The sequence below is a fragment of the Acomys minous genome (genome assembly GCF_964271855.1).
Source record: "Acomys minous genome assembly, chromosome: 6".
Classification (NCBI taxonomy): domain Eukaryota; kingdom Metazoa; phylum Chordata; class Mammalia; order Rodentia; family Muridae; genus Acomys; species Acomys minous.
Window position 1 is genome coordinate 105,565,245 of NC_140487.1, and position 13,831 is coordinate 105,579,075.

At 44.6% G+C, this 13,831-nt stretch overlaps 1 long non-coding RNA gene across 1 annotated transcript; it reads right to left on the reverse strand.

Moving 5' to 3' along the window:
* Positions 1 to 5,546: 5,546 nt before the first annotated feature.
* LOC311600466 lies at positions 5,547 to 13,571 on the reverse strand. The gene is made up of 3 exons (XR_014780257.1): positions 12,828 to 13,571; positions 8,137 to 8,189; positions 5,547 to 6,447 (listed from the first exon to the last, which is right to left on the reverse strand). It is a non-coding gene; the product is annotated as an uncharacterized lncRNA (long non-coding RNA).
* Positions 13,572 to 13,831: the final 260 nt, after the last annotated feature.

The following is a 13,831-nucleotide window of genomic DNA, read 5'->3' on the forward strand; positions in this document are numbered from 1 at the left end:
TACATGGGGGTAGGGTAGGGGCGTTGAAACTAGGGCCAACCACATGCTAGGCGTGTGTTGTATAACTTAGCTCTATGCCCAACCTCATAAGCAACCCCACTCACCCACCCACCCTCACAAGATAGGGTTTCTCTGTGTAGCCTTGACTGTCCTGGACTCGCTTTCTAGACCAGGTTGGCCTTGAACTCATAGAGATCCGACTGCCACACCTCCCCAAATGCTGGGATTATAGGTGTCAGGCATTTGTTTACTTATACAATATTCTGCCTGCATGTATGCCTGCAGGCCAGAAGAGGGCAGCAGATCTCATTATGGATGGTTATAAGCCACCATGTTCAGGACCTTTGGAAGAACAGATGGTGCTCTTAACCTCTGAACCATCTCCAGCCCCTCACAAGCAATCTTTTTTTTGTTTGTTTAATATTTTATTTAGTTTTAATCTGTGTGCACTGGTGTGAAAGTGTCAGATCTTGGAGTTACAGACAGTTGTGAGCTGCCATGTGGGTGCTGGGAATTGAACCCCAGTCCTTTGGAAGAACAGACAGTGTTCTTAACCTCTGAACCATCTCTCCAGCCCCTCACAAGCAATCTTAATCATCTTGTGACTTCACTGGTTATCACAATGGTTGGTACATATTAATAAAATGAATTATAAAATATTAATAGATTTCTACAGAGTTTAAATTATGGGACAAAGTTAGTACATTCTGTAGTATGTTAGAAGAGAATGTTAAACGAAAACCAGGAAAGGGTGTCTGAGTGCAAGTTTATGAGACTAACACACAACCTACTGTGCTAACAGGCTCTTTGGGTGCAAGTTTAAATAGGATGAGCAAAGCAGGTTTCACTGACATGAGTTAGCCAGAGGAAGTATCCAAAGAGAGAGAAGATTCTAGACAGAGGAACAGTGCAAGGGCACTCAGCCTAATGCATTTAAGAGGTAACAAGGAAAGCTGGATGTGATGGCACATGCCTTTAACTGCAGCACTCAGAAGGCAGAGGCAAGTGGATCTCTGTGAGTTTGAGGCCAGCCTGATCTAAAAAGTGAGTCCACGACAGCCAAGGCTACACAGGGAAACCTTGTCTCAAAAGACCAAAGGGAGGGGGACAGAAGCATATATTGCTTTTGCAGAAGACCCATAAGTTCAGCATCCCAGTGTGCACTTGACATAAGCCAGGGTCACATATGAGAAAATGACAATTGCATCCAGCAGATTGGCCCCATAGGCAAGCATGTGGGGCATTTTCTTGATTGATGTGAGAGGGCTCAGACCACTGTGGGCGATACTACCCCTGGGCAGGTAGGTGGTCCTGGGTTGTATAGGGTAGTTCCTGCCCTGATTTCTTTTCATGATGGACTACAATTCTAAGATAAAATAAATCATGTCCTCACCATGCTTTTGGTCATGGTGTTTATCACAGCAACAGAAACCTGACTAGACTAGGATCCAGGAGAGATGATGGGTTTGCACAACTTGGGATTCTTCTAGAAGACCCAGACTCACTTCCCAGCACCCACATCTGTCTGTACCTCCAGTTCTAGGGGATCTATCTGATGGCCTCCTCTGGTCTTCAAGCACCAGGCATGCACTGAAGCCAGGTCATTCCTGGAAATGTGTATGTGTGAGAGACCTGGCAACATTTTTAGTTACTGGTATATGCTGGGGACACAGATGATAATTTGCTACTATTAATGAAGTATAGTTATTGTATAGCATATGTAATTCAGAGGCAGGCAGAGGGTAGTATGGAAACAACTTCATAGAGGGGTCAGACCTGACTTCTGAGAAATAGCCTTGCTACAGCTCAGGGGTTTTGATCGAGGGTCCAGTGCCTCTCTGTTGTGGGTAAGACCCTGAGGTTTTTTTGTTTTTTGTTTTGTTTTTAATTAAATATTTGTTATTTATACAGTACTCTGCCTGCATGTGAGCCAGCAGGCTAGAAGAGGGCACCAGATCTCATTATGGATGGTTATGAGCTACCATGTGGCTGCCGGGAATTGAACTCAAGGCCTTTGGAGGAACAGATGGTACTCTTAACCTCTGAGCCATCTCTCCAGCCTAAGTTTTTGTTTACCCAAGTGTCTTTACTCCTGAATAGTTTAGTAAGGTGGTATGTACTCAGATAGCCCTGACTCCCTGAGGTTTTAATTTTTTCCGCTGAGGTTTTTAATGTGTCCTATATAGCACAAAACTGCCTGAGGAGTTGGTAGGAAAATGCCTTTCTATGAATCTGTAATGTAGAAGATGCTAGACCTTGGCAGTGACTTTCCCAGGAAATATTTACTGAACTGACTTGGCATATGTACAACTCAAGTGTGGGAAAGCAAGGGGACTCAGGACTCCAATTGACTTTGTATGACTGCGCGCTGCATGTCTATTCCTCGTCAGTAAGAAAACTGATTCTCTGCTCCTCAGTGGTGGCACACGCCTTTAACCCCAGCATTCTGTGAGTTCAAGGCCAGCTTGGTCTACAAAGCGAGTCCAGGACCGCCAAGGCCATCACAGGCATGTCCTTTCCTTGAATGTCATTGAGCCAGCTTTCTTGCAATTCCAAGCAGCAATGACTGGCAAATGAAAGCGTGCCAAGATTCCTGCTACTCCAGACAAGTGAGGGAGCTTGTCTGGAATAAGAAGCAGTGACCCAAGGTAAAATGAGGTATTTTCATAGTATATTTGCTAGACTATGAGGAAAGAATCTTGAGATCTCCTTGTGATGGCTTATCAAAGCAAAGGCATTGAAGAAATGTCACCTGGAGCCACCCCAGTTCCCAAGGTCTACTAGAAAGACACTTTCAACCTTGTTTTTTTTTTTTTTTTTTTTAAGATTTATTACATATAGTTTTCTGCCTTCATGTACACCTGTAGGCCAGAAGAGGGCATTAGATCACATTAGAGATGGGTGTGAGCCACCATGTGGTTGCTGGGAATTGAACTCAGGACCTGGAAGAGGAGGCAGTGCTCTTAATTGCTGAGCCATCTCTCCAGCCCTTAGAGCTGACTTCCAATACAAGAACGTTCAGGTCTTCATGTTCGTGCTCTAATCTCTTGCGCCATTTTTGTTCCATGTATAATTAGCCCTTCCATACATCAGCCCTCATGCTTCACGGCCACTATGTTCTTGTCACACTTCACATTTCATATGCGTTAGAGAATACAGCAAGCTACTGGGATTTTTTTTTAAAGATAGAGTTTCAATTTGGAGACCTGGCTGGCCTCCAGCCTCCGAAATACATCTGCCTCTTCTGGGATTAAAGGTACGCGCCAGCATGCCCTGCCCAAACAGAGTCAAGATAAACAAAGGCCTCATATTGTTTTGGTAGGCCTGTCGTCTGCAGTGGGCAAGTAGAGAGCAAAGGTTCTGGCTAAGCTCTGTTCCAAAAGTCTATTAGGCTCCAGAATAATTGTGATTAGTTTTGTCGACCTGACACACAACCTGGAGTAACTGTGGAAGAATCTCAGTGCAGCATTTTCTAGATCAGGTTAGTTTGTAGCGATTGTCTTCATGTTAAGGAATGGGGGGTGGGTGGGTGGGGGTACGGACAACATTTACTCATGCGCTGGGTGTGGGGTCCTGGACTGAAGAGTAAGTGAGGAGGGTAAGCACCCATTCTTTTTGCTGCCGACTGTGGATATGACTAGCTGCTTCAAGTTCCTGATGACTTGATTTTCCTGTGGTCTGTAATCTGGAACTATGTGAGATAAATAAACTCTCTCCCCAACGTGCTTCCTTACATCAATAGGAAACAAATCTGAGATAACTGAAGCTAGAAAACACTGGTAGGATCACCTGAGGACCCTAAACGCCACAAGGAGTTTCAGTTTGAGTCTATGTCTTCAAACCTATCCAATCTGAAAACTAGGATTGATTCCTATTCCTTATTGTGGGGATTAACAGAGAGCAGACAGCAGAGACAGCGTGGTCCCTCAGATTGGTCGCAGTGTCTCATGCCTGTTCTTCCCTCTCCTCTACCTACATCCCACTAGAGGGAGCCACATACAAAGAAACAGGACTTTGCAAGGCAATGAGCGCTGGGAGCTCAGAGCTGTCTGCTTTCTTCTCAGGCTAAGAGGTTGGGAATACTGTCTAAGAGACAACCAGGCGATGTAAGTCTAAAGGCTAGGCGTGTGTGTTTTACAGATTTTTGTATCTTAGGCCATAACACCCATGAACTGTTTCTAAATTCTAGGCCCAACTTGGATCCTGTGTTATCTAGATAGCCTCACTAGACATGAGAACAGAGCTTGGAACAGCCATGGTGGTGGTACATACCTTTGATTCCAACACTTGAGAGGCAGAGGCAGGCAAATCTGAGTACGAGGCTCAGGCCGCGCCAGGCCAGATAGGGATTTTTAATAAGAGCTGGAGCCAGAGCCAGGACTCAAGGCCAGCCTGAACTAAAGTGGGACCCTGTCTCAACAGAACACACACACACACACGCGAGCACATGCTGGAGTTACTGTATGAAGAGGAGAGAGAACATGTCTCTCTGTGGGAGCAGTATTATCCATGGGGCATTAGGATTCTAGCCTCAGCATCAGACAACCAGGACAAGGGCAGCCATGGTGCTAGTGTGTGCCTGCAATCCCAGCAGTCAGGAGGCTGAAGCCAGATGGGATTGTGTCCTCCCTTCCCCAACAAATAAAAAAAGTAATGGGGTTTAGTTCTTCTAATCACGATTTACTAGCAAAGCACAGAATCACAGATTTAGAATCTTTATTTTCCACTTACCTGAACAGATGAAGATTCCGCCACCCCACCTCTAGAGATACTAAAACAAAGGCCCAGAAAAATCCCACAGCTTACCTAAGACCAAAGATGGGCTTGAAAGCAACACAACAGCTAAAGGGCTCAAGGGAAGGCATGCAGGCAGAGAAAGGGCCTTCAGCTCGTAGGCCTGGCTCACAGCCAGGCCTCATCCTCAGCCCTCTAGAGCCGTCCTCCACACTCCCACCCCAGTCCCCTGAGAGTCCATCACCGTGGCAACAGCTACAGAAAGGCCCTTCTCAAATATTTATGGCTCAGAGCAGTCCAGAGGCTTGGGGAAAGCTGATGTCATCCTTCTCAGCTTGCAGGTGACTGACAAGCAGGGCAGCTGGGTGGGTGGGCCAAAACAAAAGATTCCCTAGGGCTCTAAATGGTAATGGGAGGTGTGACAGGACTTCCAAGATTAAGCCTGGAGGACAGAAACTTGAACGCTCAACAGCATTTTGTCCAGACCCAGTTTCTCAGATTTAAAATGCATTTGTTTCTCAGGTCCCATTCAGTGGGGAGGAATTACTTACGGAATAACAGGCCTTGGTAAATACATAAGCAACGAGCTGAAATTTGGGAATCCAGATGTTTGACCTCAGTTCTGAGCTTTCCTGTCAAATTATGATTCCCAAGTGGTCACGTTGTACCTAGAGATTGTGGATGACCTCTCTCAAGAGAAAAATTGAGGACAAAATAGTGGCCCAGGATACCTAGTAAAGGGGGGGGGGGGGGGGGCTTTGCTCTCTCCCAGAGCTGACAGAAGCTATTTGAGTAGAACCACTCACCATTGATCACTTGACCAAGCCTTTATTGAACTCCATGTGCAGAGGCAGACACTTGAGAAATGCAGTACAGGCGAAGCAGAACAGCCCTACCCTTCCAGAACCTCTGGACAAGTACTAACAAAGATAAACACAGGCTCAGAGCTTAAAATAACCTGCCTAACTAATGTATTCTTGACTCTCCTTAGCCTGTTACAGAGAGGGCGACTATCTCTTTGGGGAGTCCTCTGCAACTGCCCCAGACTCCCAGGTGGAAGGTCACAACAAAGGTGTTCTCCAACATGTCCTATGGAGCCGGGAGGGGGGGGGGGTGTGTGGTGGTGGTGGTGGTGGTGCGGGGGGAATCAGAGCCTGGAAACAGCACCAGAGCCGAGTGTGGAGTGTGTTCTAACCTGAAGAGACATGCCAGGGATCTAGTCCCCTTTTGTTTTTTCAAGACAGGGTTTCTGTTTAGTCCTGGCTGTCCTAGAACTTGCTCTGTAGACCAGGCTGGCCTCAAACTCAAGGATCCCCCCTCTGCCTTTGCCTTCCAAGTGCTGGGATTAAAGGTGTGTGCCATTACGCCTGGTTGCATTTCAATTTATTTTTTATTTTTTTAGGTGATGGAAAATGAGCTCAGATCCTGCACAAATACTAGCGAAGTACTGAACCACCAAGTTAAACCCCGCCTCCTACTACAATGTCTTGAATAGGTGGAGCTGTTAGTGATGAGCCCCCTGGAGCTTTAAGGACTCCATCTGGGCCTAAGACTCCTAAGAAGATCCTGGCTGGCTTTTTGTGGGTAAATCAGATCAAGAGGTGGGGAAAACAGAGCTGTTGGTCTCCTCTCCTGGGTTTCTATGTTTCAGCAAGTGTACCAGGCCAGCCTCTATACAGCAGGTAGCTCCTGGTATTCAGGGTCTTCTGATGGCTGCAAAGACACAAAATGGAAAATTAAGACACTCGAGGCTGACACAGGGACTTCCCAGGCTTCACCTGGTCGGGCTTTGTCCCTTACAACCTTCCCTTTCCATAGCTAAGCTCCAGGTGCTGCGTCAGCAGGCAGGTTTCTAGGCACAGAGATGGGCAGAAGACAAGCCCACAGGCTGTGAGCTATCTCTTGCAGCTAGGTTGTCTCAAACCCTGTCACTCTCCTATCCACGCATATGAATGAGGAGAAGGATCTGGGGGAAGAGAAACCAAACTTCTGAGGCTTTAACTCTGCACTCAGGTTTATTATTTTTATTATTACTTGTACTGATGCTTTGTCTGCATTCATGTCTGTGTGAAAGTGTTAGATCTCCTGGAACTGTACTTAACAGACAGTTGTGAGCTGCCATGTTGTTGCTAGGAATTAAATATCAATCTTCTGGGAAGAGCAGCCTCTTAACTGCTGAGCCACCTCTCCAGCCCTCTGTTGATTTTTTTGTTGTCATTGCTGTTTGTTTTTTTGAGACTAAGAGTCTCACTATAAAGCCCAACTGAAACTCACTATGTAGACCAGGCTTGGCCTTGAACTCAGTTATCTGTCTCTACCTCTGCAGTTCTGAGATTAAAGGTATATTCCAACACACTCCAACATTTTCAGTTTTTGATCTTTTTTAAAAAAAATAATTTATTTAATTCTATTTTAGTGTGAGGGTGTTGCCATTGGAACTGGTATTACAGACAGTTAGTTGTGAGCTGCCATGTGGTGGGCTGGGAATTGAAAGAGCAGACAGTGCTCTTAACCACTGAGCCATCTCTCCAGCCCCCATTTTCAGCTTTTGAAAATTGGTTCTCCCAGACATGAAAAATCTTGAGTTTATTAAAACTCTTGGAAAGGAGCCGGGCATGGTGGTGCATGCCTTTAATTCCAGAACTTAGGAGGCAGAGGCAGGCGGATTGCTGTGAGTTCAAGGCCAGCCTGGTCTACGAAGGAAGTCCAGGACAGCCAAGGCTACACAGAGAAACACTGTCTCGAAAAACGGAGGGGGGAAAAAACTCATGGAAAGGAGTAAGAAAGTTCAATTTTAGGTTCAAGAGTCCATATCATCTGAATGTATAAAGGAGTTCAGCCTTGCCCCCCAAGCTCAGGGTTATCTATACAGGACACATCTTATGCCTGGAACATAGGACAACAGCCTGATATCATGCGAAAGCCTACATAAGTAATTATACTTTTGAACAAATATTTATTTATGCAGTATTCTGCCTGCATGTGTGCCTACAAGCCAGAAGAGGGCATCAGATAGTATTATAGATGGTTGTGAGCTAGCTATATAAGGAGGGCCTACCTTGAACATCTATTGCCTCTGCTTCTTTCTTAAGTGCTGGATCGCAGGCATGTACCTATGAAATTCAAGTCCCTGCCAGACCAAGGCTGTCAGCCAGCCAGCCTATCTGACTCTGACTTGCTATGTAGGAAAGCCTGGCCTTTCATCTCCTGCTTCTGTCTACTGAGTGCTAGGGATTACAGCTGTGAGACGACACACAGCCTTTCCCCTGTGGCAGATGCACTTAGCACAGTACTAGATGAGAATACATGCTTGGCCCTAAATATTAAACAACAGGAAAGACACCAGCCCAGGGTATGAAACATTGCTCATTGGGCCCAACTGGTCCAGGGTGCAATGCATACCATTAAACTTTGCTGCTAAAGGGCCTAGAAAAGCCAGTCCTTTTTCTCCAGACCTGGAAACAAAAGAATGGGTAATTAGGCAGCGTAGGGCACTTCCTCCCTTCCCCACAACAGCTGCTGTCTCACAAGGCTGTTTCCAGCCTGTCTGTTCCATGCTATTAAATATTCATCAGATGTGTCCTGGCTTAAAGTATGCGATGATTATTAATCTGCAATGCCAGAGTACGGGTGAGTCTACAAAAGCTGTAAATTTGTAAGAATCAAAATCTTTTAAGTTCCGGAACCTAGAAGCAAGTCACAAACATGAATTCTAAACACCTTTCAGTGGGAGCACTTTCCAGTAAACTGATCTTCTGGCTACCCAAACAATTATAAGAGTCTACAGGCAACAGTTAAGTAGGAGTCTAAGACTTGAATCTGGATTTTTGCCTCTTTAATGCTACAATCCTCTAAATCACTACACATTGGAAGGATGTTCAACTAGGATACAGTGTGGGACGATACATATCAGCAAAACTCCTAGCCTCACATAGTCAGCTGTGACAACTAAGTGGGATGGTGGGATGGCTCCATCAGCAACTAGCATGTAGAATTTAAAATAGACACATGTTGCCCTAGAAGATTGTAAAACATGTGGTAAAGTGAAGACTCTATCCTTACACAGCCCAAATGCTTGGTGAGAGTAATGAGCTTCCTTCCTGTAATACAAAAAGGCAAAAGGCCTTCAGGCAACAAGAGGGCAAGATGGGGGTGGGGTGGGGAGAAAGGAGGATCCATCCCTTTTATTCTCCAGCAAAGAAGTGGTAGTACTTAAGGCCCATTCTTTCCCGTAGTACAACTGTCAAAAATAGATGTGGCTCTAAAAGCTCCTAGTCATAAGACCTTAAAAATTCTCTTAAAATTTTTATTTTTCTTGCTCCTCACCCCAAGCCCCCCAAGACAGGTTTTCTCTGTGTAGCCTTGGCTGTCCAGGATTCACTCCGGAGACCAGGCTGGCCTCCAATTCAAGAGATCTGCCTGTCCCTGCCTTGTGAGTGCTGGGATTAAAGGCGGCTGCTACCACGCCCGGCTTTTTGGTTGTTTTTTGAGACAGAGTTTCTGTGTATCATGGATGTCATGGAACTTGCTCTGTAGGCCAGGCTGGCCTCAAACTTACAGCTCTGCCTGCCCTGTCTCCCTGAGTGCTGGGATTATCAGTGTGTGCCACCATGGTCAGCTATTCAGCTTGCACTCTTTTTTGTTTGTTTGTTTATCCAGGCAGGGTTTCGCTGTGTAGCCTGAACTCATTTTTTTTTTTTTTTGGTAGACCAGGCTGGCCTCCAACTCACAGCAACCCGCCTGCCTCTGCCTCCCAAGTGCTGGGATTAAAGCTGTGCGCCACCACGCCCGGCTCAGCTTGCAATTTTTAATATACATCTTTAATAGACTCTGAGAGTGTTCAGGCGTTCCAGAGAATGGATTCTTGACATGTATCAGTGTTGGTATGCTGCACTGTCAACTTGCTATAGACGCAGTATAAATTATCTTGTCTCTCCCTGTACCAGCTATAAATATAAGTAGACACAGTAGGTACTCAAATTGAGTTCTCTTACCTACTTTTTTGTTTTCTTTTTTGAGACAGGGTTTCTCTGTGTGTAGCTCTGGCTGTCCTGGAACTTGCTTTGTAGAGCAGCCTGGCTTCAAACTCAAGAGATCCGCTTCTCTCTGCCCCCGAGTACTGGGATCAAAGGTGTACGCAACCATACTTTTCTTCCTCTTTTTTCCTTCTTCTACACACTTTCTTCTTTGGACAAAACCTCATAGGCCACAGAGTTCCAAAACTTTTTTTTTTTTTTTTTTTTTGAGACAGGATTTCTTTGTGTAGCCCTGGCTGTCCTGGACTCCCTTTGTATAACAGGCTGGCCTCGAATTTACAGTGATCCGCCTGGCTCTGCCTCCCAAGTGCTGGGATTAAAGGTGTGCGCCACCACACCAGTGAGTTCCAAAAGCTGTAAGTCAGGCATCTCTTACCATGTCTAACTCCCACAACTCCATTTGTTTGGCTCAGGTTCATCCTCCATTCCTATATGAAAGACGCCTGAGTTTTTTTTTTTTTAAAGATATATTTATCCATGTATTTTATGTATATATGGATGAGTGCTCGGTCTTCATGCAAATCAGAAGAGGGAATCGGATTTCATTGCAGAATCTGAATTATAGGCGGTTGTGAGCCAGCATGTGGTTGCTGGGAATTGAACTCAGGACCTCTGGAAGAGCAGCCAGTGCTCTTAACCCCTAAGCCATCTCTCCAGCTACTCTCTTTCAATCAGAAAAGTGTCTGAATTGGCTTTACTGTTGGGAACCATAACAGGCTAGCACTGCTGACGCATTCCTAACTTCAGTGGGCAGCAACTGAGAGCGCAAAACTGAATAAACTCAAAGTTTCTTTCGATATTTGCTGCACCCCCAGACAAGGAAAGGTGTGTCCTGAGTATTGCTTGTCATTGCCTAAAGTCCCTGTACATGCCATATAAATTATGTATGCAAACATTAACTGGGTATGTTGAAAGCTAAAAGTCCTCAACTCAATCAAGGAGTTAAAGCAGAATTAATATTTATTATGTGTAACACTGAGTAGGTTGACATGTATTTTAGTTTCTTTGTACATGGAGCTGTTAACACAGCTAGAACAGCCTCCTTCCTTTAGTAGCATGCAGTGCAGTGCAGTTCACAGGACTCATAACCACTGACCTAACATCTAATACTCTTATCATGTAGAAGCTTTCAGTGATGATAAAATAGCCCAATCAGCTAAATTATTTACCAAGTATGACTCTAGTACCTACTTCAAAAACATTTTAGACAAGATTTTTGTGTGTATGAATGTTTTGCCCACATACACATATGTGCACCATATGTGCATGCCTGATATTGTGGAGGCCAGAAGACTACCATAAAGATTAACATAAAAGTTTTACATTTAATTTTATATTTAAGTGTTTTGTCTGTCTGTGTGTATGCACTGCTTGTGTGATGCCCATGGTGGTCAAGTGTGTCAGATCCCTTGGAGGCATAGTTTCAGATGGCTATGAACTCTATGGTGCTGGGAACCTATGTGCTCTTACCTGCTGAGCCACATCTCTAGCCCCTCAATTCGCCCAATTAGGAATTCCTCATCTAAAGGTCCTGGCCATTCATATGAGAAATATCAAACTTATAACTTCTTCAGGGTGCCCGAACAACACCCAGTATCTGTTGGCTTCTGTAAGCTGATCTCAGAAACTACTGGCACTGAGGTAAGAGTTTGGAAAAAACAGCTCCAAGAAGCCAAACTTCAGCCAGGTATGGTGGTGCATGCCTTTAATCCCAGCACTTGGGAGGCAGACACAGGTGGATCACACAGGCGGATCACTGTGAGTCTGAGGCCAGCCTGTCCAGGACAGCCAAGGCTACACAGAGAAACCTGGTCTGGAAAAACAAAAACAAACAAAAAAAAGCAGACTTCACTCTCCAGGCCATACATGTAGCTTTGGTTTGCCTAGCTAATCTTTCTCTCAGCACCACTCTAAGAAAGCATTTAGAAACAGGGGGGAAATATGGTAGGTAACATCTCAATGACTTCTAGTAAGTAGCAGGAAAGCTAAAAGTCCTCAACTCAACCAAGGAGTTAAAGCAGAATTAATATTTATTATGTGTAACATTGAGTAGGTTGACATGTATTTTAGTTTCTTTGTATATGGAGCTGTTAACACAGGGACTTAACTGACCATACAAATGCTAGGCATGCTGGTGCGTGGCTTTAGTCCCAGCAACCTGGAGGCAGAGACAGCAGGTGCATCTCTGTGTGTTTGAGGCTATCTTGGTCTGAGTTTTGGCACACTAGGGATGTTAAACAGAGAAACCGTCTTGAGCCCCACGTTCCCCACCCTGACTCCAGTGCAACAAAACAAAATAACAATAAAATGCATTCGTTACCTACTCAGCTACACTCCCAGTGCCAGCCTTACATTCTTTCAGAACTCCTTCTTCCTTCAATACTCACTATTTACTATCACCAGCTGCCTTTCCCAGATGGTGAAACAGGTAACTGTTCTGGACAGGTAGATAAACCCAGACAGCTCCTAGGTTTACCAGGCTCCATGTCTAGTCCTCAGTATTTAAAGACAGTGTCTTGTACAGCCAAGGCTGGCCTCAGTCAATCTGCTTTGTAAGGTGAAGAGGACCTTGAACTTCTGATGCTCTAGCCTCTTGTGTTGAGTGGGAATCCCAGGCTTACTAAGTTCCTTCCACCATAATTTCTCTTCAGTGTGACAAATACCATTTCCTTATACACCTTGTGCAATCTGCCAGCAACCAATGCTTGCTTATTAGCATTAAGAAGTTGCTTAAATTCATTACTTCTGTAAAATATAGTAACTGCTACACAGTTGTCTTTTCCTAATAACAACAACTCACCCCCAACCCACTCTTGTTTAGACAAGCTTCCACTCTACAGTCCAGGCTGGTCTTGAACTTGTGGCAATTCCAAAGCCTTGGGACTCTTGAGGGCTGAGGTAACATTCTGATTTCATTTCATTTCTGAGGAATTAATTCTTTCTTAAAAAAGAGTGTTAAAATAAAGGCAGCTAACTCAAGAAAACTCTGAGATTCCTTCTATAGAACTTGAATGTCTGGTGGAAGGGGAAAGAAGCCAAACACAGGGAAGAGCTTACCTTTCTAGTCATCCTGACCAGGGCGTGGTTCAATGACCCGTCCAAAGCAGATCCTCTAGTCTCTGCAGCCTATGCCTCCCTAAACATCCAGTAAATGCACTTTTATTATTTCATTTGTTTATGTTTTTAAATATTGATTTATTTCTCTATTATGTACACAGTATTCTGCCTGCATGCCAGAAGATGGCACCAGATCTCATTATAGATGGCTGTGAGCCACCACGTGGTTGCTGGGAATTCTGGACTTCTGGAAGAGCAAACAGTGCTCTCAACCTCTGAGCCATCTCTCCAGCCCTATTTTTTGGTTTTTTGAGACAGGGTTTCTTTGTGTAGGCCTGGCTGTCCTGGACTCGCTTTGTAGACCAGGCTGGCCTGGACCTCAACAGCCTTCCGCCTGCCTCTGCCTCCCAAGTACTGGGATGGAAAGAGTGCACCACCACGCCTTGTTCTTTTTTTTATTTTATTATTATTATTTCTATTAGCCACTTTGTTGCTTGCCAACAATCAACACCAGATTAAACACTGCTTCAGTGGATTACCGGTAGAATAAGGCACACTTCAGATGTAAGTTGACACTAGCTGCTATAACTATTACACATAAACTTAATACTCAATGTAAATTGACACAGAAGTGTGATTAAACAGGGTAAAAGTGAGTTTAGGGTCAACTAGCCTGTTAACCACCTCCTAGCACTACTGCTTTACCATCAGGACACATCTATGTCCTTAACGGAAACTACCTTAACATACCTGACATGGGTCTTCAATACCCATTCTATTCCAGGAAAAGCCTCAGGAGTTTTCAGTCACCTGAAAATTGAGAAATAAGCAATGAGTCTTTGGAAGAAACTTTAAAGACAAACAAAATAAGATAGAGAGATTCTGCATGCAATTACACATTACAGGAAAGAAACATGCAACTTTTCAGAAAATTCAAAAACATTGCATTGTGAGTATCAATACGTTGTCTCGGGGGGCTCGTCCTTGTACATTTTAAAACAGCT